Raw genomic sequence first — 23,872 nt, 5'->3', positions numbered from 1 at the left:
TAATAGGTTGGATTTACCAACCCCAACCTCTCTGTCCAGCCCAATCCCTCCTCCCTCCCCCCGACAACCAGAAGTCTGTTCTCTATGTCTGTGAGTCTATTTCTGTTTTGTAAATAGGTTCATTTGTGCCATATTTTAGATTCCACATATAAGTGATATCATATGGTATTTGTCTTTCTCTTTCTGACTTAGTGATTATTTCTGAATCTCTAGTTGCATCCATGTTGCTGCAAATGGCATGGTTTTGTCCTTTTTCGTGACTGAGTAGTATTCCACCACACACACACACACACACACACACACACACACACACACACACACACACACACACATACTACATCTTCTTAATCAGTCTGTCTGTTGATGGACATTTAGGTTGTTTCCATGTCTTGGCTATTAAAAATAGTGCGGTGATGAACATAGGGGTGCATGTATCTTTTTGAATGAATGTTTTGTCCAGATATATGCCCAGGAGTGAGACTGCTGGACCATATGGTAGTTCTTCTTTTAGTTTTATGAATAAAGTTCTTAATTTCAGATTCTGTATTTTTCAGTGCTACAGATTCCTCTTGCTATTTTTGGTACTTTGCATTTCTCTGATGAAACACTTGTCTTTCTAAATATATTATCTCCCCTTTGCCTCTGTTTTCTTGACCATTGTAGTCATAATTAATTAAAAATCCACATCTACTAACTCCAGAATCCAAATCACCCATGGGTCTTTCTCTCTTTTCTGTTTGTTTCTACTGTGTAGGTGCATGGTCCTGTCCCTTGGCATGCCTATTAATTGTTGATTGAATATAAGACATCCTGAGCCTCTAGGTGATTTTGTTTTTCACCAGAGAGGACTTAGCCTTTCGTCTATTGGAAAGATTGAGTGGAAGCTAATCACCTTAATCCAGTCAGGTACTGTGTATTGCGTTGAAGCTGGGTTGCAGTTTGAATGAGTCTCAGTTTTCTCTGTTTTGCCTCTTTTCCTATGGGATAACTTACTAGGCTTTCAATGGTAAAGGTAATATCTTCCCTGGGGACCTTTTAGGTATTCTCATCTGGGCTTTTTTAACCTCCCATTTAGGACAGCTCAGAATTTGCCAAATATTTTGAAGGGGAAACAAGTCGGGTATCTCAGACCCTCTGGTTCTCCAGCCCTGCAAGATTGCCAAAAGCACTGCTGGTTCCTCTGTCCCTAGCAGCATTCTTCTGCCAAGGTAAAGCCCAGAGTATCATTCTCACCTTCACCCGGAACCAGCAAATGCCTCCAGGGGAAGGAGCAGCTACAGACCATATTTTACCTCTCAGTTCTCTCTTCTCGAATCTTAGTTCCTTTAGTTGTCTTTGTTTCAGCCCCTCTCTGATATTTTTAAACAAATACTTTTTGTACTTTGTCCAGCTTTGCTAGTCGTTCTTGGCAGGAGCGCAGATCTGCCACAAACGACTCTGTTCTGTCTGGAAGCAGAATTCCAGTGAGTTTTTAATTTCTCTTAATATATTTTTCATTTCAGGAAGTTTTATTTTGTTCACTCCCAAACCCATTTGGTCATTTTTGTGATGTCTTGCTCCTACCTCATCTTTTTAACCCCTTTTAAATTTTCTTGTATGTTTTAAACATGCTTATTCTATACTTCCGATTATTTCAATATCTCAAGTATTTACTGCTCCAATTTTGATATTATTTCTGCTGGCTTCATTTATCTTTGCTTTTTGTTTATATATTTCCTGATTCATGAATGTGGGCTTATATGTCCTAAAATTAGTCTCTGTGGGACTCTTTCCCCCCGCCCCCACTTTTTAGGGTAGCATCTGTAGCACATTAAGTTCCCAGCCTAGGGATCGAATCAGAGTTGCAGGTGTCAACCTACACCACAGCTCGCGGCAACGCAGGATCCTTAACCCACTGAGTGAGGCCAGGAATCAAACCCGTGTCCTCATGGATACTAGTCGGATTTGTTTCTGCCGAGCCACAACAGGCACTTTCTCTGTGGGACTTTTCAAGGCCTGAATTGAAGATGGGTTCCTTCATAGAGATTTAGTATTTGCTTCTGCCTGGGAACATGTACAGGCCTTAGCACACTTTAAAATCTTAATTTGAATATTATTGGTCCACTTAAAAATAATAATTTGGGGTGAAAATCCACACGAGGTCTAGCTTCTGTTTATAAAATTCATAGAAGGAATTTTTTTTTGTATTTTCCATTCAAGGTCTGAGTTTAATATTTCTCTTTGTGGCTGGGCCTGGGTTTTGTCCACTATCCCCTGCTCCATTAGGAGGCATGAAAACCAAAGCTCAACTTTACCTCTGTCATAAGTCAGATGCTCTCAAGGTAAAAACTGTCCTTTGTGCTTCACCTATCATTAAGGGTTCCCAGTTTTACTTAGGTTTTGGGCCTCAGTATTCCTTACTGACTTACCAAAATAATGATGCATTTGAGAGGTTGTTTGTCATTTTCTGTCCTACATGTTTGGTTGTTCACTGTGGGAGGTTCTGGGTCCATCACAGTAGAAAACAGTAGTCAGGCCTGAATATTATTTACACACACACACATACTGCTAATAAATGTTCTGAATTTAATATCACTTGTATACATGATTAAAAGGAATAGATAATAAATTTACCTTCAGGATCATAATTGCAGCTCTTTGTCCCCACCAGTAACTACAAGCAGTTTTTCATTAGAGAAAAGAAAATGATTGAATAATCCAAATTAGCCTGGGCAAGAAAACTAACAGCTGCCTAAAATGAAATGTTTGAGTTATGAGCCATGTGCCACTTTGGTTTATCTGCAGCCAAAAGGTTCAGAATCCTTATTCAATTAACCACGTTGCTTGGGAGGGCCTGGTTGCCCTGAATGAGAGCTGCCTGGTGATGAGTAAGAGGTATCCGTGACACACAAGTTCAGACCTTGCAACTCTGTTTTTGTTGTTTGAACTTTCTTCTTTGTTGTAGCTAGGGATCCGGCATGGAATTTAAACACTTGTGTGGTAACTCCATTCCTTCAGCCATTGTGTTGTTAAGCTCTAGCTAACGAACTTTTAACACTGGTTCCATGTAAGGTAAGACTTAGAAAAAAGCAGCAGTCAACGTTTCTGGTTTTATAAATAAAACCATATGATGTGTCTTTAGCAAAGTAAGATACTCCTGCATATCTAGTCCAGCCACTCCCCCCCAAAAAATAGCCTTCAAAATATATTTGAAAAATAAAGAAATAAACCAAGGTGCACCTAAGAAAGCTTAAATTAAGAAGTGGCTTTCATTTCAGAAAATCTCACCTACTGTAACAGAAACTTCAAAATGTATACCTGTTTTGAAACTTGGGAACTTTGCATAAAAGAGAGATGCTAAAATTACGTAATATTTGAAAAGGTGAGAGCTGCCAAACGCACCAGTCAAGTATACTTTGTCTCGTGTGGAATTTTCTTCCATGCCAACAGTTTCTGTTGCTTAGGGAGACCCTCCTGGTGGTGCCACAAAGAATGTTTCTCAAACCCATATAGATTATGTACACATTGGCTTGCTAAAGACAAGTTTGATTTTAAATCTCTCAACTTCATTTTGCTTCTTAATATACTGTTTTGAAACAAAAACCAGATGACTAAAAGAGAGGAAACAATTTTTTCTTCAATTCGTAAACCAGCTCTGAAGATAATTCTGGAGGAGAAAATTCAAATATGGTTTGAACAGCGATGTAGTAGTTTGACAAAATAGCTCAGTATTACTGCTTTAAAGAATGGCTCTTTAGTTGAATGGTACACTGATTACTAGTATCTTACATCATAGTCATCATTTTACAAAGTTAAATTTGTTTTTGCATATTTTCTTAAATTGTGGTCATATTGTAAAGAGTAATTGTGAACTTTTATTTAGGTGACATAGAGGAATGTGAATAGGTAATCTTGTTTGTCAATTGGAAGTGAGGAAAAACTTGAAATCAGAAGTTTTCTGGGAGTTCCCTTTATGGCTCAGCAGAAACAAACCCGACTTGTCAGCTAGTATCCATGAGGATGCAGGTTCGATCTCTGGCCTGGATCAGCGGGTTAAGTATCCAGTGTTGCGTGAGCTATGGTATATGTTGCAAACATGGCGCAGATCCCTCGTTGCTGTGGCTGTGGCGTAGGCTGGCAGCGGTACCTCCAATTCAACCCCTAGCCTGGCAACTTCCATATATATGCCACAGGTGCAGCCCTAAAAAGCCAAAAAAAAAAAAAAAAAAGGAAGAAGAAGAAAGAAGTTTCCCTTCAGTTAAGACCTCAATTATATCAAAGAATCACTTTATTTCTGCTTTTATAAAAGTTGCAACAACTTTTTCAAGAAATATAGCTAACTTGTGGACTGCAAGTTTAATTATTGCAGATATTATTGTCTTTAAGTTCCAGTTCTTTATTATTGTTTCAATACCTAAGCCCTATCCTGGGATATTTGAGAGCAAAAATAAATTGTGCATGAACATTACCCACCAAGTTAACAGCTTCAAAATTTAGTATTTAGTTACTAATTTTATTTTATCTCTTCTTTAGTCTCCACCAATTTTCATCATGTACTTTGTTGTATGAAGATCGTAAAGCTTAAAAAATGCCCACCATTCTTCAATAAATAGGTCATTTATAGCAAAGGCTTTTTGTAACACTTAAGCATAGAACACTCACTGCATTTTCCTTGTATGACCATGATGTTAACATACTGAAAACTTTAAGTTCCCTGAAGAGTTTCTTCTTATAAATCTGTCCTAGCTGTGTCTAACTAAATTATGTTTTCTTAAGATAGTATGTCCTCTGAAATTGTTTCTAGTATGTGTCTTACACACAAAGTTAACTATCTTGGTTATAATTGACTGCCAGCAGATAGATTCACTTTTGATAACAGTATTTTGTTCCTGATTTTCTAGGAGATGAAGCTTCTTTCCTCATCAGTCAACAGTAAACCCAAACTACCAACATCGTTTACCATGTTTAAAAATTAAAATGATCTTAATAAATAGTGCTCAAATGATGGCACATGGCCAAATGAATCATCTTTGCCCTAAAGAAACACAAAGGGTAAAACACTACCCATGTAAGACTTAATTTTCTTGAAATTCATCAGACAAGAAGTGAAAATGCTATATAGATTCTTAGCTTTTGTCTTGAACATCTGAAGTTCTCTTAGCTAGTAATTTTTTACTTAGATTTATATCTATAATCCTAGGATCTCCCATCTCTTTGAAGCCAGTTAATTAAAACATGTAATCACCTTATAGAACTTTCACATTAGGGTAATATGAGAGAAAAGGAATTGAATGACTTTCATAATGTGACATAAGCCGGCATTTTCAGAGCTAGACGTACAAATGCATGTCCATTCCTAAGCTCTTGCTTCCCTGTTTCTGTTAAGAGCAAAAATTTGTGCCATCATAGTTAATGTTTTGACAGATTTTATCATAAACCTTGCTGTTGTAAATTTGCCTTGAGCCAAAATTTAACATGTTGTAAGCTCAGAAACAGTTTTTACTGTTAGTGACCAGGAAAGAAAATAAATCAATTACACTCTTTTGAATGATAGGAGTAGAGAGTTTAACTCTTTAAAAGTTACACATTACTTAAAATTTGAGAGAAATTTGCATTTTTATATTCAAGATCTCTCAGTTGTCAATAAAACATACATAAACATTTTTGTGATTCTCACAAAGAAGAATATATCAAAGAAAGTATTATGAGTCTTAAATATGCTCATTAAATTTCATCACCAAAATATTACCTCTCATTTTTAAAATTATTTTGCTTCTGAATAATCAATCAGAATGTACTTCTAGACCCTGTTTGATGGTGTCTGTCATCTATTGCTTTGTAACTACTTAGAGTATTGTTAAACATATTCCCCACTCATTGCTCTAACAACCTACAGATCTAGATTTTTTTTCTCTCTAAAACATCTTCAATGACCATGACCATTAATATTTACTCATAAATGCATTTGTACACAGGCTAAATCATAGCACATCAATGAAGAAAGAGTTGTAGCCCAGTTCTTTACCCTAGAATAAATCAAATCAACAAATATTTATTGAATGTCTACTATGTGCAAATAGCCCTGGACTGGTCAGCTTTTAAAAGCCACCCAACTTTTCCCACTGACAAATCAAAGCATTATTATTTCAGTATTACGGAAGCTGATTCCATGTCCTTTAAGTGACACAGCTTGTGAGGACCCTGCAGTTACTTGGGATAAAGAAAGATAAGGAAGAGAAAGCAAATTCACAAACTGAAAAGAGAAGAAAGAATAACTTAAATTATCACCGGTGGATTGCATCATGTATGTATTTATGTGTGTGTGAATTTATATGTATGACTATATACTGTTCATGTGTATATTTATGTATGCATATACACACAGAAGAATGAGTGAATTTGAGAAAAATACCCTTTGTCAAGGTGACATTGGCATTTATTTTTCAGTCAGAGCTTTGCGTTAAAAATAGGCTTAATAGGAGTTCCCGTCGTGGCGCAGTGGTTAACGAATCCGACTAGGAACCATGAGGTTGCGGGTTCGGTCCCTGCCCTTGCTCAGTGGGTTAACGATCCGGCGTTGCCGTGAGCTGTGGTGTAGGTCGCAGACGCGGCTCGGATCCCGCGTTGCTGTGGCTCTGGCGTAGGCTGGTGGCTACAGCTCCGATTCAACCCCTAGCCTGGGAACTTCCATATGCCGCGGGAGCGGCCCAAGAAATAGCAACAACAACAACAACAACAAAAAGACAAAAAAAAAAAAAAAAAAAAAAAAAAAAAAAAAAAAAATAGGCTTAATAGTCTGGCCAGTGTTAAGTTCTATGGTACCACAAACCGAATATATCATAATATAACAGCAAGATTACTCAACATGACCCCTCAAATTCTAAAACCCAGCTTGCCTTAAAGTCTGTTAGGAGATGATTTTATCAATCAATAGATTTACAATAGAAAAGCTGACTTCTACAATGTTACTATAAAAAATTATGATAGAGGCCTAAATAAGAAGTTAATTTTATCATAAATAAGAGAAGCTACTTAAATGCTCATTTACTAATTGTTATTGGAAACTAAATCCACCAGTAAGAGACAAAACTTGTATACTTTATTATACTACATTATGTAGTATACCATATTATTTTATACTATATATAGTATACTATGTATTATGCTATAATGCTCTATGCATCTGTAAAAGATAAAATGGTACACTATCTCACATAAAATAATTAAATGTGTTTCCTCAGTGAGGTATAAAAGGGAGGCTGTCAATAATTTTCAGTTTTGCAGAATTAATCCTGGCTACTTTTCACACACACATACACAGGTGACTAATGATATCACTGACATTATCATGAGGGATGTCATGTCAATTTTAAAATGTTTGTTAAGGAGAATTTATCTATTTTTACCTCTTATTGTTTAGCTAAGATTAATTTCTAGTTAAAATTAGATTCTTTTAAGCAGCAGCTTTTATCTTTCCTAGAATGTCTGAAATTAGTTTCTCAAATTTCTGAGGGAAAAAATGGTATAGCTCTGTTATTCAAAGTTTATGCTTCTCTTATGAAATTGTTGCTTGTTACGATCACTTTGAAGCAAAGATATCTTTTCATATGTCCTTGTAATTTTGATACTTTTTGATCTGGTTGTAATTTATTTTCAAAGTATACCCTAATTTCTCTATAGTGGATTTTGGATTTCTCCTCAGTGTATGTACACTCTTTTCTCTTCTTGGTAAAACCATACTCTTGGCCTTGGCAAATATAGTAAGCACTCTCAATGTGTGACTACATTTGTTTGATTTCTTTTATTTATTTTCTTGACATGTTATAATTAATGTTTTTGAATATATTTTAAACAAAATTCCACTTGGATTACCCAGACATAATGCTTAAGTTCATGAAGAAATATTCTCTTTAGGGTTGTTTCTGATCTTCATTTCATCTTTCCCCTCCTTTGACCAGAATTTCCAATACTAAGACCCTCTCACCTAGGACCTAGCCTGGATTCACCTGCCCCCTTGTGGTATTCCTCTCTGAATAGTTAATTGATTTTTGAAATTTGAATTTGGTATTACATAGCCTGAGAAAATAAACCTCTTTACTCTTGTGTAACAGTCTAAGATCAGAAAAGTTTTCTTCTGGTAGTCACTGACTAGCAAAAAACTATGAAAGAAGTTTCTTATTTAATTTAGAGCAGAAGAAGAAAATTGAGCACTCTAAAGAAATTACTAGCTTGGAATGAATGATGATCTAGAATCAATATTAGTGGAATGAATGATGATCTAGAATCAATATTAGATTGATAAACTAAAGAGATGTTTTCAAGATACTCATAAAGCCACTTAAAGTCAAATTTTTTCTATGTCAAGTTCTCCTTTTTAGTGAGTGGAAGAAGAAAGGAAAATGTTGCTCTATTTTATTTAAATTTTAAATAGATTTCCTAAACCTCTCATAAAGGATGAATTAGTAAACATAAAAAAAATATTGTACTGTATGGTCAGATATTTTGGTACAATTGACAAAAATAGGGTTTTATTTCTCTCTCTGAAAAAAGGAATTCCTTCATGAGCCACAGGACTAATTTTTACATCTTGAATTGAAGCCAATATTGAAGCCACATGGGATAGTGATGATATATTCAGTGAGTGAATTACCTAGACAGAAATTCAGACATTTTGCAAGAATAAGGATGTAAGAATTAGTCATCTGGTTATTAAAGAATAATTGCAGATAACAGAAAGGGAAAGAGGAAAGAAAAGCACTATTTACATTTTTGAAAATTGTCTTTCTGGGGTTCCCCTTGTGGCTCAGTGGTTAACAAATCTGACTAGGAACCATGAGGTTGTGGGTTTGATCCCTGGCCTTGCTCAGTGGGTTAAGGATCCGGCATTGCCTTAGGTTGCAGACACAGCTTGGATCCCACATTGTTGTGGCTCTGGCGCAGGCCAGCAGCTACAGCTCCAATTAGACCCCTAGCCTGGGAACCTCCACATGCGGCGGGAGTGGACCCAGAAAAGGAAAAAAGAAAAATTGTCTTTCTTAGAAGGAAGAAATGAATTCATAAATTATTGTTAGTAAGACCCCAAGTAATTTTTAAAGATATTTTTTTCTGTCTGTTAACTGTAAATGCAGAAAGAGTTTTCTCTTTCTATGCTGTTCCACCTCCTACCCCTACTCTCCACCAAAGACTGGTTTGATTCAATAATTTGATCATTTTAAACATTATGTCACCTCACTGGAGATCTAGAAGAAGAAAAGTATGCAGGCTTTAATGAAATTTTAGTCCAGCTTCCAAATTTGTAGTGTCCAGCATTCCTTTGCCACTTCTTACATTTGTAACAGTTTACCTATAAACAGGTTCCCAGAAAGCCAGGTTCAAATTTTGGCAGACTTACCTCACCTCTTTGTCCTTCCAAAGTACATAAATGCTAACCTGTATTCACAGTGAGGAAGGGAGAGTCATTCCTGTGAGACTTTTAAAACCAAGACCCTTTCTGCTCCCTACCAAGTTACTGCCATTCTCTCCAAAGGAATAAAGTTTTGTCAGTGTGCCTTGGCATAATTTCTTCAGCCTGGATTAAACACAGGTGACTGAGAGTCTACCTTATCTCCACAGGGCATTAGTCACTCTATAAAAGTTAAATTTATTATGAAATGCTTTGTTTGTGTTAACATATATCTTCTCTGGAAGTTGGAAACAAAGGCATGTCCTTTAAGACTCCATATGGGGAAAACACATCCTCCTTTGGAATTTAACCTTAATTTGAACCAAGATCTGTGAAAGAAAAGCACTTTAGTGTATTGTTCCCTTGCTCCACCCCTCTTTCCCTTATCTAAATGGGGTTACTGTTGCTTCGTGTTTTTTAACTCTTCCCATTCCAAACCTTGCTTTCCTGAGTTTAAAATAACCTTAGAAGTATATTAAAATAATTGTGGCAAACAGTTAGGCTGTGTTTTTAAGCATAAGTGGTTTTATGTAACCTATTAATTCTCATATCTTTAAAATCAAATAAATAGAACACCAGTTTATACTTACGTATCTTGTTGTTCATAACATTGTTTTAACAAATGGTACATTGTAAAGAACATTTTATTTCCTGAAAATCTTCTCTAAGATGCACTTGCTAGCAAACATTGTCATGTATGGCATAGCTTATACTGATTCAGCAGTAAAGAATAATTAGAAGAAAAGTTTACATTAAGAAGGATGAGGAGGTATATTTGAAAGACTAATTTTTACCTGTTTTTCTTCAGTCAGTTTGCATAGTCCTTTTTTTTTTTTTTTTTATCTTTTGTCTTTTGTCTTTTTAGGGCCGCACCAGAGGCAAAAGAAGGTTCGAAGGCTAGGGGTCTAATCAGAGCTGTTGCTGCAGGTCTACACCACAGCCACAACAACACCAGATCTGAGTCGCATCTGTGGCCTACACCACAGCTCACGGCAACGCCAGATCCTTAACCCACTGAGCAAGGCCAGGGATCGAACCTGAAACCTCATGGTTCCTAGTCGGATTTGTTTCCACTGCGCCATGACAGGAACTCTTAGTTTGCATAATCTTGCAGTGCCTTCAGTGTATCTAAATCCATAGATGTTCCAGTGCTTTTTTTTTTTAAGCAAAAGCAAAGCTTCCATGGCTGCTGCTCCCCTCATAACAGATCAGTTGTTTATAAGCAGCAAAGAGAGTTATTTCCAATTTTTTTTTCACTTTTAAAAATTCTGCTTATGTGAATATTTAGTTTCTTTAATAGCATCTGCCAACAAATTTGTAATTATCCAAATGATTTTCCTTCATTATCTTTTATTACATTAAGAAAAAATAAAAAACTAAATATGAATATAAGCTTAGATATTCATTTATTCTTAAAAAATATAAACATGATTTTAAATTGATATGTATCCAATTCTACTCAAAATAAGTGTCTTCAGCATTATTAAATTGAAAATTTCTAAGCAAAATAAGAAATTCACACCAAGACATTTACAGATAGTCATATATTCCTTATCACATAGTATATTTCATTTAAACTATAATGTTGAAATTAGTTTGATTAATATGTTCTTTAAAATATGGAACATATGCCTAGTACATTTAGGGCAGTAGGACATTTATCATAAGTAATATCAAATCAGGAGTTCCCGTCGTGGTGCAGTGGTTAACAAATCCGACTAGGAACCATGAGGTTGTGGGTTCGGTCTCTGCCCTTGTTCAGTGCATTGACGATCTGGCGTTGCCGTGAGCTGTGGTGTAGGTCGCAGACGCGGCTCGGATCCCATGTTGCTGTGGCTCTGATGTAGGCTGGCAGCTACAGCTCCGATTCGACCCCTATCCTGGGAAACCTCCATATGCCACGGGAGCGGCCCAAGAAATGGCAAAAAGACAAAAAAAAAAAAAAAAGTAATATCAAATCAGGGTATCACTGTTCTCATCAGCCCTGCCTACATTTATTGGTTCCACCCCAAACAACCCTCATATGACATTCACTGAAGCGTAGTCTCCACTACTTGTTAGCACTTGATTGTATACTGCCATTGCTATTTAAATTCATAATATGTAATACTTTTTCATGGGAATAATAACTCAGAACAATAATAGGTTGACAATTGGAATATTTTATCACAAGTCCTCAATTCTCTTGGACTTTGCACTGCATTAGACACTGATTGAGACACACTTTCTTAAAAGACAACAGTCCTATACCTCTGTTGCTCCAGATTTTTCCAAGTATGATTTTGGATGACTATCTTCATGGTATATAGAGATGCCTGTATATCATTTATTCATGGTCCTACTATAAGGTAGTCATAGGAAAATCTTTCACAGGAGTAAAATGGTCGAAATGATAGATGAACAAGATAATGGGAGACAAGGTAATAGTTAAGTATAAGACTGAAAAGGCAGGGAATTTCCATCGTGGTTCAGGGGGAGACAACTCTTACTAGTATCCATGGTGACACAGGTTCGCTCTCTGGCCTTGCTCAGTGGGTTAAGGATCCGGCATTGCTGTGAACTGTGGTGTTGGTTGCAGATGCAACTCAGATCTGGCTTTGCTGTGGCTGTGGTGTAGGCCCGCAGCTACAGCTGCAATTAAACCCCTAGCCTGGGAAACTCCATAGGCTGCAGGTTAGGCCCTAAAAAAAAAAAAAAAAAAAAAAAAAAAAAAAAGACTGAAAAGGCAGATGTTAACTATAAACAAAAGAATGAAAACTGTGGACTTTGTAGATGATGGGGAGAAACATTTTGGCAAAAACTAAAATAAAGGAGCAAAACAGAGAGAAACAACCAAAGATAATTCCACACTGCCACATGTATCAATTTAATGAATCCCAAAGTATTTGCAAACTTGGATGTGTGTGTGTGTGTGTGTGTGTGTACACAAATGTAGACGAGAGGTCTTCACGTATTAAATTTTAAAGATGTAAGGATGTGGCAAAATAATCAGAATAAGAAAATACTGAGCATCTTTGCTAACCAGTTATATTACTAGACAAAGCCATCCATATCAGATGAAAGTAGAAATAATAAAATAATGAGTCTATTCATGAACTATATTATGTTCATTAATTCTTATTTTTCTTTGAATCTCCAGCATTAACTAGAACATACTGACTATAGGAGACACTTAAAAATAATCAGCTAATTTAATACCGTCCTTACCCAATGAAATCTCAATAGAGTCGCAAGAATTATGAATAAAATACTATGGCAATGTGTGAGGGCTAGGGGACAAAAGAATCAGTTATGAAATATCTGTCTTAATATATTAGTCATTTCATGTCACAAATAATTTACAGTACAAGAGAAGGTGAAAGTAGTGTCTCAGAGGATATTTTTCCATTCTGATTATATTTAGAAGTCTTCAATATTTCTCTAAAAATGTATCTTGATGAGTTGATTGAAAGTGATAATAGGGAGTTCCCACTGTGGCACAGCAGTAACAAACCTGACTAGTATCCGTGAGGATGCGGGTTCGATCCCTGGCCTTGCTCAGTTCATTAAGGGTCCAGCTTTGCCATGAGCTGTAGGTGTAGGTTGCAGACATGGCTTGGATCCTGCGTCGCTGTGGCTGTGGATGTGGATGTGGCCAGCAGCTGCAGCTCTGATTGGACCACTAGCCTGGGAACTTCCATATCCTGCAGGTGTGGCCATTAAAAGAAAAAAAAAAAAAAGAAAAGAAAAGAAAAAGAAAGAAAGAATAGAGGGAATATTATTGTTTGTTTTTACCAATAATTCGGACAACAGCATCCCACGTGCTGGGGGTAAAAAGTTGAATGAGACTGTTTCTACCCTCATGGAAATCACAGTCCAGAGGGAATAACAGAACTGTAAATAATTATAATATAGTATTATAGGTACCATAATAGAGGTAGGCTTAAAATGCTTTGGCAAAAGAGGCAAAAAATTATCTTGCTCTGTCTACGAGATTAAGGAAGGGTTCCCAGAGGAGGTGGTGTTTCAGCCAAGTGCCTTTGGAATTGGCAATTAAGGAGTCCACTGTGACTTTAATAAGAGCAGTTTGTAATAGGACACAAAATCTAGATTTCAGTGAATTAAGATATGAGAACATAGAAATGGACACAGTGAGTATAGACTACTGTCCCAGGAAACTACCTTCTAACTCTTCTCTTTGCTGCTTTGGAAAAGATTTAGTAGGGAATTTCACATTGCATCACTCGATTAAGTACTAATGATAGTAATGGATTTTTTCCGTGTTCATAAATTGTATTCCGCTTGTACAAGCACAATAGTATAAATCCAACAAGAGCCTTAGAACTGAATGAGGGGCATATCTAACCTTTGAATTATGAATATCTTTGATCTTCATTTCTTCTATTCAGGAATTTCACAGTCTAAATTGCCAAGTGTACCCAGATGAAACTTTCCTTCCTCTCTTCCATCTTTCTTATAATTTCTCTTTATGCCTCTAACCATATATCCTCAAGTGATTCAACTATTTTATTGTCCATACATTATCTTTCTAATGCTAATATTACCAAATAAATTCCAAATTCTTTAGTGTTCAAGGCCCTCCAGACTTTTGTTCCAGCCTACTTTCTCAGCTTTATCTTCCTATAGTCTCCTCTTTCATGCTTCAGCTTCACCTTTCCCTTTATGCACCTAGAATGTTTTGGCTTCCATTTCCTGACATTACCACTTCCATCCAGAACTACCCTCACGCTGAAATCTTATATCCAAGCCCTATCTGACATTTATGGTCTTACTCAGTTGCCATGTCCCCTGTAAAAGCCCTTCTTGATCTTCTCACATATAGCTTTTTATCTCAACTCAGTATTTATATGTGCCTCTCTGTGCCTTTCATTCAGTCATTTATTCATTCATTCAGCCAATCTTTGTTGAGCACCATTTTCTACTCTGTTCTCATGGTTGAATAGCTGTTTTATCTCATCCCTCCTATCAGACTATAAATTCTTTGAGGTCAAGAGTCATCAGATATCACTTTGTAAGTTCCTATTACAATATTTTATACACAGTAATTATTCAACAAAAATAGATTGATCATATTAATGGATTAAATTGATCTCAAATGGAGAATCATCCCCTGAAATTCAGTTATAGCACCATCTTTTATTTTCCCTGCCATGATATTCCATTCTACAATTATCTACAAGTATATAATTTGTCATTTCCTCAACCACCTTAAAGCAACATTTAAAAAAAATTGTATTTGATTGCCTTGTATTTATTCTCTTAAACTCTTCCCTTTTTTCAGCTCCATCCATTCCATTGAAAGAGTCCACAAGTTACAGTGTTAATTATTTTTTATTATTTTTAATAGTTATTTCCCCAGTACATTTTTTTCTACTGTACAGCATGGTGTCCCAGTTACACATACATGTACACATTCTATTTTTGCACATTATCATGCTCCATCATAAGTGACTAGACATAGTTCCAAGTGCTACACAGCAGGATCTCATTTATAGTGTTAATTAAATCCATTGAATTTACTTCCATTACTACCTCACTTAGCGGGTGACCATAGTACAACTTCGATCTTAAAAGGGTCACTCAACATTAGTCACCCTTCTTTCAAGCCATCAAACATGACTTTGCTTTGAATATAAACTCAAATTATATTCCTTTTCATATCTTTCCTCTTTCTGTATACATTACAGAGCTGTTTAATGCTAACACACTTCCATTTCTTTCTTAATCTTCCATCTTCTTGCCATTTGCCAACAATCTTTAGCTTAAAATGTCCTTCACCTCTGGAACATCTACCTCTTCACTTCCACCAGCACAGTTTATTATCTCTCCAGCTATCTGGAACTCAGCTTAAAATCATCAAGTGCATTTTTTTGATTTACCTAGATCATGTATCACTGTATTTATTTTCTGTATATTGTTCAACTACTATATTAATTTGAATCAGTTATGTATTTATCCAACTTTCCTCTCTATGAGTGTCTTCTGCCAAGGACCTAGTCTAGTTCTAACCACCAATACAAATCCTGCACATTGATCTGAATTTTTTAAATGTGAAGCTTTGCTTCTCATGGTGATGTTAATCTGTGGCTTTCTGCCCTTTAGATAAAACTAACCTACTTAGATTAAATAGTACCAAGATATTCAACTATTCTAGAATAGCAATATATGACCACAGGATCTTTATTGACTAATAAACCAAAATTTACAGAAAAATAAATGTTACCATAATGTGACCTCAAATATATGTCAATCCATAAATTATGAGTAAGTGAATGAATTTGAGCCTTTAATACAAGGTAATTAACAGGATCTTATAACAATCACCAAGACTGAAAAAAAAAAAAAAAGAATCAACAAGACTTGTTAGTTAGGGACTAAGGGACTAGAGTGTAGAATATAATAAGGAAACATGCTCTGCTTCTGGCTGTAGGAGAGTTGCTAGAATCAGATTAATTCACTGAGTGAGAATAACTATAAAACTTGGACAAAATTCAAAACAAAGTCTGAAGGCCCTGGAGAACAACCAGTGCAGCCAAGGACCTGAGGGCCAAGATCCTGGAGAGAAGGAAAATACACGGAGGTGAGTCCTGCATTTGCAGCTGTGTTTTTCCCTTGGGGTGTTTGCCTGTTCAAGGTTTGGGGCATAGAGGCATAACAAGAGCAGCATTCTTGAGTTTGTGGCAGTTTGACTGAACTAGAGAAACAAAAGTGGAGTTTAGGGCTAAATTAAGCAGCTATGCTATGGGGGCCAAGATCAGAAGAAGAGAACTACAGGCAGTTGAGATCAACATTCTATGTACAATTTTTCCCTTTAGGCATTTCTGATTTCTAAGAGACTAAGTTCATTACAAGACAAAGAGAAACCAAGTAAAAAACGCTTACTAAGAAGATAAAAATCTAAGAAGAGAATTTGTCAGTCCCATGATGCTGAGGAGTCAGAAATTGAAGTGCAAACAGGAGAGACTCAGCTTTTGATTCAGATCCTGCGAAAGCGATGCCATAGGAGTAAGCGTAAATTGTGAGGAGTTCCCCATGTGGAACAGTGGGTTAAGAATCTAACTGCAGGAGTTCCCGTTGTGGCTCAGTGATTCAAGAATCCGACTAGGAACGATGAGGTTGCAGGTTCAATCCCTGGGCTTTCTCAGTGGGTTAAGGATCCGGCGTTGCCGTGAGCTGTGGTGTAGGTCGCAGACAGGGCTCGGATCCTGTGTTGCTGTGGCTCAGGCGTAGGCTGGCGGCTAGGCTCCGATTCGACCCCTAGCCTGGGAACCTCCATACACTGTGGATGCGGCCCAAGAAATGGCAAAAAGACAAAAAAATAAAAAATAAAGAAAAAGAATCTAACTGCAGCAATTTGGATGCTGTGGAGGTACAGGTTCAATTTCCCACCCAGTGCAGTGGGTTAAAGGATCCAGCTTTGCTGCAGCTGAAGTGTAGGTCAGATCTATGGCTTGGGTTCAATTCCATATGCCTGGGAACTTCCATATGCCATGGGGAAACCTTTTTTTTTTTTTAAAGGATAAATTGTTAATAGACCAGCTGCAACTATATCAAAGGGATAGTCCCAAACTCACTTACCTAAGATGCCCCCATCAATACAAGGTGGAATCTGGAAGAATGGGAACTTACCTGTGCTCTAGACCCTGCACTGAATGAGAGGCAAAAACCATCTGCCACTGGAATATGTGCACAGGGACTGCCTAAGACTGAGATGGGAGCAGGATGTCTGAGAAACTCCTCCCTTGCCACTCTATGAGCCTTGTGTCTAGTAACTGGTAACAGCCATGTACTGGTGGGGAGAACAAAAACATGGAAACAGACTCCTTCTATGTTGCAGGCATAGAGAACCCGCTATAATCTAAGGATAGAGCAAGGAAACTGAGGAAAAACCCTCCGGTTCTTTAGACCTCTCACTAAACACAAGATAATGACAGTCAACCTCACCACTGGAGGAATTTCAAATCTGTGATACATTAAAGATAACCGTAGCAACCACAAAACCCAATGCACCTCAAATGCTAACTAAATTCACTAAAATCCCCACTAGTGAATGGGGTATTCCCATTTTTGGATTTGTCTGAGTTTCTACTATTCTTTTATAAGTAATATCTGGCATTTAACTTTAAAAACACAAGACACACTAAAAAGAAAGAAGAGCCATATGAAAAGATAAAATAATCAATAGAACCAGACCCAGAGATGACTCAGATGTTGAAATTTAAAAAGGCTTTAAAAAGAGAAAAACGGAATAAAACATATGAATTACAAAATGGTAACAATAAGGGTAAGAACTTCTCAGAGAAACAGAAATTAAAATAAAATAAAATGGAGTACCTTTAAAGTGCTGAGAAATAAAAAAATCTACCTTCTAGAATTAAATTCTCATCAAAAAAAAAAAGTGAGAATTTTATCATCAGCAGAACTCCGATAAAAGAAATCCTTAAAAAAGAGTCAAAGAAATGGAAAGATATTCCCTGCTCCTGGATTGGAAGAATTAAATTGTTTATATGGCCATACTACACAAATCAATCTATAGATTCAATGTAATCCCTATCAAATTACCCATGATATTTTTCACAGAACTACAACAAATAATCCCAAAATGTATATGGAACCATAAAAGACCCAGAATTGCCAAGTCAATCCTGAGGGGAGATGAAAACGAGCAGGAGGCATAGATCTCCCAGACTTCAGACAATATTACAAAGCTAGGGTAATGAAGACAGTGTAGTACTGGTACAAAAACAAACAATGGAACAGAATAGAGAACCCAGAAATAAACCTAGACACATAAGGTCAATTAATCTTCAACAAAGGAGGCGAGAATATAAAATGGGGGAAAAAACAGTCTCTTTAGCAAGTGGTGCTGGAAAAACTGGACAGCCACATGTAAATCAATGAAACTGGAACACACCCTCATACCATGCACAAAAATAAACTCAAAATGGCTTAAAGACTTAAACATAAGACAAGACATCATCAAACTCCTAGAAGAGAACACCAGCAAAACATTCTCTGACATCAACCTTACAAATGTTTTTTTAGGTCAGTCTCCCAAGGCAACAGAAATAAAAGCAAAAATAAAACAATGGGACCTAATCAAACTGGCAAGCTTTTGCACAGCAAAGGAAACCATTAAAAAAATTTTTAATAAAAAAGACAGCCTATGGAATGGGAGAATATAGTTCCAAACGATGCAACTGACAAGAACTTAATCTCTAAAATATACAAACAACTTATGCAACTCAACAGCAAAAAATAAACAACCCAATTGAAAAAATGGACAGAAGACCTGAAGAGACATTTCTCCAAAGAAGATATACAGATGGCCAACAAGCACATGAAAAAATGCTCAACATCACTGATTATTAGAGAAATGCAAATCAAAACTACCATGAGATAGCACCTCACACTGGTCAGAATGGCCATCATTAGTAAGTCTACAGATAACAAAGAGAGGGTGTGGAGAAAGTTGTACCCTCCATCACTGTTGGTGGGAATGTAAATTGGTACAACCACTCTGGAAAACAGTATGGAGGTACCTCAGAAAACTATATATAGAACTACCACATGGCCCAGTAATCCCACTCTTGGGCATATATCAAGACAAAACTTTCATTGAAAAAGGTACACTTATCCCTATGTTCACTGCAGCACTATTCACAATAGCCAAGATATGGAAACCACCTAAATGTCCATTGCCAGATGAATGAATTTAAGATGTGGTGTATATACCCAATGGAATACTACTCTGGATCACTTTGCTATACCGCAGAAATTGACAGAACATTGTAAATCAACTATAATAAAAAAAATTTTTAAGAGGAAAAAAAAAAGAAATCCTTAAGGGACTTGATTAGGCAAATGGAAAGAGATCACAGAAGGAATCACAGTAAGATTGAGAGCATCTGAAAGGGTAAATATATGAGATAAGAAAAATACTATTTAAGAAAAAATAGAATACATGTAATAAAAAGTTTATTTTATTCAAAACAAGCAATCTATTGCCAGAGAACTCTACCCAGTATTCTGTGATAATCTATGTGGGAAAAGAACCTAAGAGAGAATGGATATGTGTGTATGCATGACTGAGTCACTTTGTTGTATAGTGGAAATTATCACATTGTAAATTAACTATGCTTCAATAAAACTTTAGAAAGAAAAGAAACAAATCAATCATAATTGAAAGTCTAGTGACCACAGCTAAATTAGGTACAGATTTGAAGGACATGTTTACCCAAATGGTCATCTAGTCTACACTTGAATGTTCAATGTTGAAAAGCTCATTATTTCCTGAGGTAGCCCACTCTATATATAACCATGTACAAATGCCTTTGTATTGAGCTATAGTCTGTAATTCTCTAAAATTTCTACCTTCTGGCCCTGATTATGCCCTCTACAATCATATGCAATGAGTATTCCAATTTCTTTCACACATGCTTAAGATAACTAAATTATCCTCTAGTGTAACAGAAATGTTTTATTCTGTGGCCAAATAGCCCCAATCTAAACCATCCTTCACAACCATCCAGTTCTCATCTAATCCAGAATCTGCTAAATGCACCTCACTTTTTAACTGTTTCTCAAAGAATAGATCTGGACTCATGACACATGATCTCGTGGTGAACAGGCATTCTTGCCCTTCCCATTCCATATGTGCCCCAATGGCATTTATCCATGATAAGGGAGGGGGCCAAATCATGCTATTTATTCTATGTAATTCCTCATTTTACCTCTATGAAAACTCTGGCCTCAAGAGGTAGGACTTGATTGTGTTCACTGAAAACTATTGTTCAGGAATATTAAGCCAGAAATGGTGTACAGACAAGAATTGGCCAAAGAGATTCTGGGGACTATTCAACAGGTAGTATGAAATAAAATTGTGAACTTTAGAATGTCAAGGAATAAAAGGTTGGAGGAATAGAGGGTTTTGATAGAGCATATTAATTAATGACAGACGGACAGATGTATGGGCCATAAGAGGGATGAGTCAATGATGACTATGACTTTTCAATCCTGAGTGACAGAGAAAAATATGGATATCAGGAGACATGCCTATGTTACCAAGAGAAATCTGTTGCTATGATTTAAATTTATTAAGCAGTCATGGAAATAGCTTGTAGACATGTGCAGAAATAAGATGGGAGTTTTTGTTGGGGACAGAGATGAACTTTTAGCTTGGTTAAGGGATATACCTATAGTTGAGCAAGTTGGGTGTAATGCTTGTTGCAAATAAGGGAGACCACACTTCATAGGGGACTATGTGGTGTTTCAGTAAGAGGATGTTAGAAAGAACTTAGGGTATTTGTGTTGGTTTGAGGGAGGGCTCAAGAAAATGGGACTTTGAATTGGATGCTGTCAGAATGTGAGAATAATTCTATGGTGGGGTAGCTGAAGAAACCTTATCTAGAAGGAGGAAAGACTAAAACAAATCCAAAGCTGTACTTTATAAAAACAAAACCAGCAGTTACTCATTCTAGCTAAGATGGGTATTTGCTATTTTTTTGTTTTGTTTTGTTTTGTTTTGTTTGTTTTTTACAGCCATACGGGTGGCATATGGAAGTTCCCAGGCCAGTAGTTGAACTGGAGCTGCAGCTACCAGCCTACATCATAGCCCAGAGCAACACTGGATTCAAGTTGCTTCTGCAACCTATACTGAAGCTTGAAGCAATGCCAGATCCTTAACCTACTGAGCGAGGCCAGAGATCAAACCTGCATCCTCATGGAGACAAAGTCAGGTCTCCTGCTGAGCCACAATGGGAACCCCCAGTATTTTCTATTTTTGTGGTTTGCAGTGACTCCTATTTGTATCTGTGCTTAGATGAAACTACAAAGTAGTCTTATTTTTGACTCTTTCTTACAGTTATAGAATATCCTTGTTGGTGTTCGGTAGAATTGTTTACATTTGACAGGAGAACACCTAAGCCTAACTCTGAGGGCCAGACCAATTCTTAGGAACACCAGAGCCTAGCTGGAAGTGTCCAGCCAATTTCCATCTGTGAGGAGCTCTTTTTCTCCCTCAGGCTCCTCTACTTAGCCTTGGGGAACTACAGTGAAGGTTAGAGTGGACAATGACAGTTACAGATATAGAAAAGCAGCCTAGAGGAGGTAGATTGAGAATAGGTTGGTGCCAAGGAGTCCTTGGTATGAGAGTGTTCAGCATTGCTAATATTCAGAATTCTTGAGACTAATTGAGCCAAAAAAAAAGAGTAAGACATTATTGAATCAAGGAATCATTGATGATCTTCAAGAAAGTAGTTTAAGGGACCACAGTTCAGGTTACAAGGCTATGGAGAAATAGAGATTGTGGGTAAGGACCACTCATTTGAGAAGTTTGGCAGTGAAAAGGAAAGCAAGGGGATATAAATTGAGAGATTTTTTAAAAGCAATTTAATGAGGTTTTTTTCCCCTAAAATAGAAATGGTCGCTACATGTTTGGAGATGAGGAGAAGCAACCGTTCAAAGTAGAAACAGTAAACATACTAGTAATGTAGTGAAAAACAGAAAAGAGTCTGAGACTTAGAACTTCAATGAATATGTTTATTCTGGAGGGGAAGCAGAGAATGTGTTGGTACAGAAATAAAAATGCTAAGTTGGAAATTAGGGCAGATGAAGGAATGGATGTCAGGTAAAATGATCTTTGTTGTTTTTTTCTTTTTAGGTCAGAATCAAGATCATCTGCCAACAGTTTAGGAGAAAGGGAGATGAAAAGGCCTGGAGAAGCTTTGAGTCGTCTGCTAAGGTGTTGTTTAGTGAATCGACAAAAGATGCTGTTTTCTATTGTCATCCATTTTACTAAAGAAAATGCAACTGTTGCTGTGTATTGTGGATTTATGGAGATTCAGAAGTGAAAGCCCTTTTATTCCCTTTTAAAGGAGGGGGGGGCGTTGTTAGCGTCTTTTTAGGTGGGAGTGGTACAACAGACCTCTTTCTTGGGATACCCATACTAGATTAAATATTATTTGATACAAATAATCTGTAACTTTTATTTTGGCTTTTGGACTGTATTTCCCAAGGTGAAAAAGATCTTGCTGTTTTCAAAAACTAAATAGAACATCAACCAGAGACAAAAAGCCATCCAGAAGGATGAGTTCCATGGTAATCTAGAGCAAAGAAAATTAACATTTTCACTTACAGTCAGAAAAATGGATGCCCCCCATGCCCACTGTTTATGTGTATCTAAATAACTAGATGCTTCTCTTATTCCCAGTATTAGGTGTGATTGAGAGATAACTTACTCGGGGCCGGTGGCAGCAGCAGCGGTTTCTGTGCGCTGAGTAGCCCATGCTCTTGTGAGCATCAAAAGGAGATGAAGCCTGATTAACCATTTTGAAATCTATCGGATGAGGAGAAGTCCTTACAAAACAACTTTTATACGCTTTAATTAAAAACGTGTTCCGGCAGCTCAGAGCTGAATGGGCTTCAGGGGGAGCAGGGCTGAGCCCGTTGCTATGACAACACAAAATCTTTTCGTGCCTGGCCCTTCCTCAGCACACACTCTCTAGCTCTCTCCAGCCTCCGTCCCTTCTCTCACTCCCTCAGTCTCTGGGTCTAGGAGTCCATATAAGACCCAGGACTTTGCTTTTTCTGGTAGTTCTCCGTCCCTCCTTTCCCCTCATTTTTCATCGTTTACATTTCCTTGGCCATCTCTATGTTCTTGTTTCTCTTGAAAACAAGTTTACCTCTTGAGTTGAATACACTAAGAAAAAAATATTATTTTTGGTCATAGGATGGTAATTATTGTTTATTTCCCCTCATAAATCCATTTTTAGGAGTCCTGAGTGTAGGCAAGAAGAATCTTACTAATGTTCTACATTTTTTATTTTTCAGGTTGAACACTGGCTACTACATCACTCTTTCTGTTGCTGAAGATAAGGCTAAAATAAAAAGGGTTATGATTTACTCTGTTAACGTTAATTTGTGCTCATTTTTTAAATCTCAGGTTATTCCTCGAGCCACATCATCTACTAACCATTGTAAGTGAATGTAAGACTTTAAACATATCCTGAAAAAAAAAAAATGCCAACCTCACTTTATTTAAGAAGTTTCTTGGAATATTTTTAAAGTTGCACATATAATACCAAGACTTAAATAAAACCCCACACCATAACTTGTTTTATCATATGAGACAAGAAATGTGTAGAACTTGTTCATCTCAGAACCCAATAGCCAACTTGAGATAAACTGATATCTTTGCAATCCTGCATTCAATGCATTTATATAGACAATAATATTATTACAGCACCTAATGTTACTCTTTGAGTCATCAGAGGCCTTACAAACTTTCATTTTTATTACAATTTTCCCTTTCACCTATTCTATTTTATAAAATGAAACAGGTGAGTGGAATACAGTGGAAATCATTCGTCATTTGTTCCCCCTGCTTAACTCTCTACCTGTTCTTACTGTGATTATACTTGCAAAGTGACTTATTTGTCAAATTCATAAGCA

The 23,872-nt window shown here is 36.8% G+C and overlaps 1 long non-coding RNA gene across 1 annotated transcript; it reads left to right on the top strand.

Annotated features, from left to right (window-relative positions):
- LOC106504447 lies at window positions 414-23,660 on the top strand. Its single transcript, XR_001297923.2, has 3 exons — window positions 414-6,283; window positions 22,083-22,163; window positions 23,252-23,660. It is a non-coding gene; the product is annotated as an uncharacterized LOC106504447 (long non-coding RNA).

The sequence above is a fragment of the Sus scrofa genome, chromosome 7 (genome assembly GCF_000003025.6).
Source record: "Sus scrofa isolate TJ Tabasco breed Duroc chromosome 7, Sscrofa11.1, whole genome shotgun sequence".
NCBI classification, from domain to species: domain Eukaryota; kingdom Metazoa; phylum Chordata; class Mammalia; order Artiodactyla; family Suidae; genus Sus; species Sus scrofa.
This window is presented reverse-complemented; position numbering and strand designations above follow the sequence as displayed.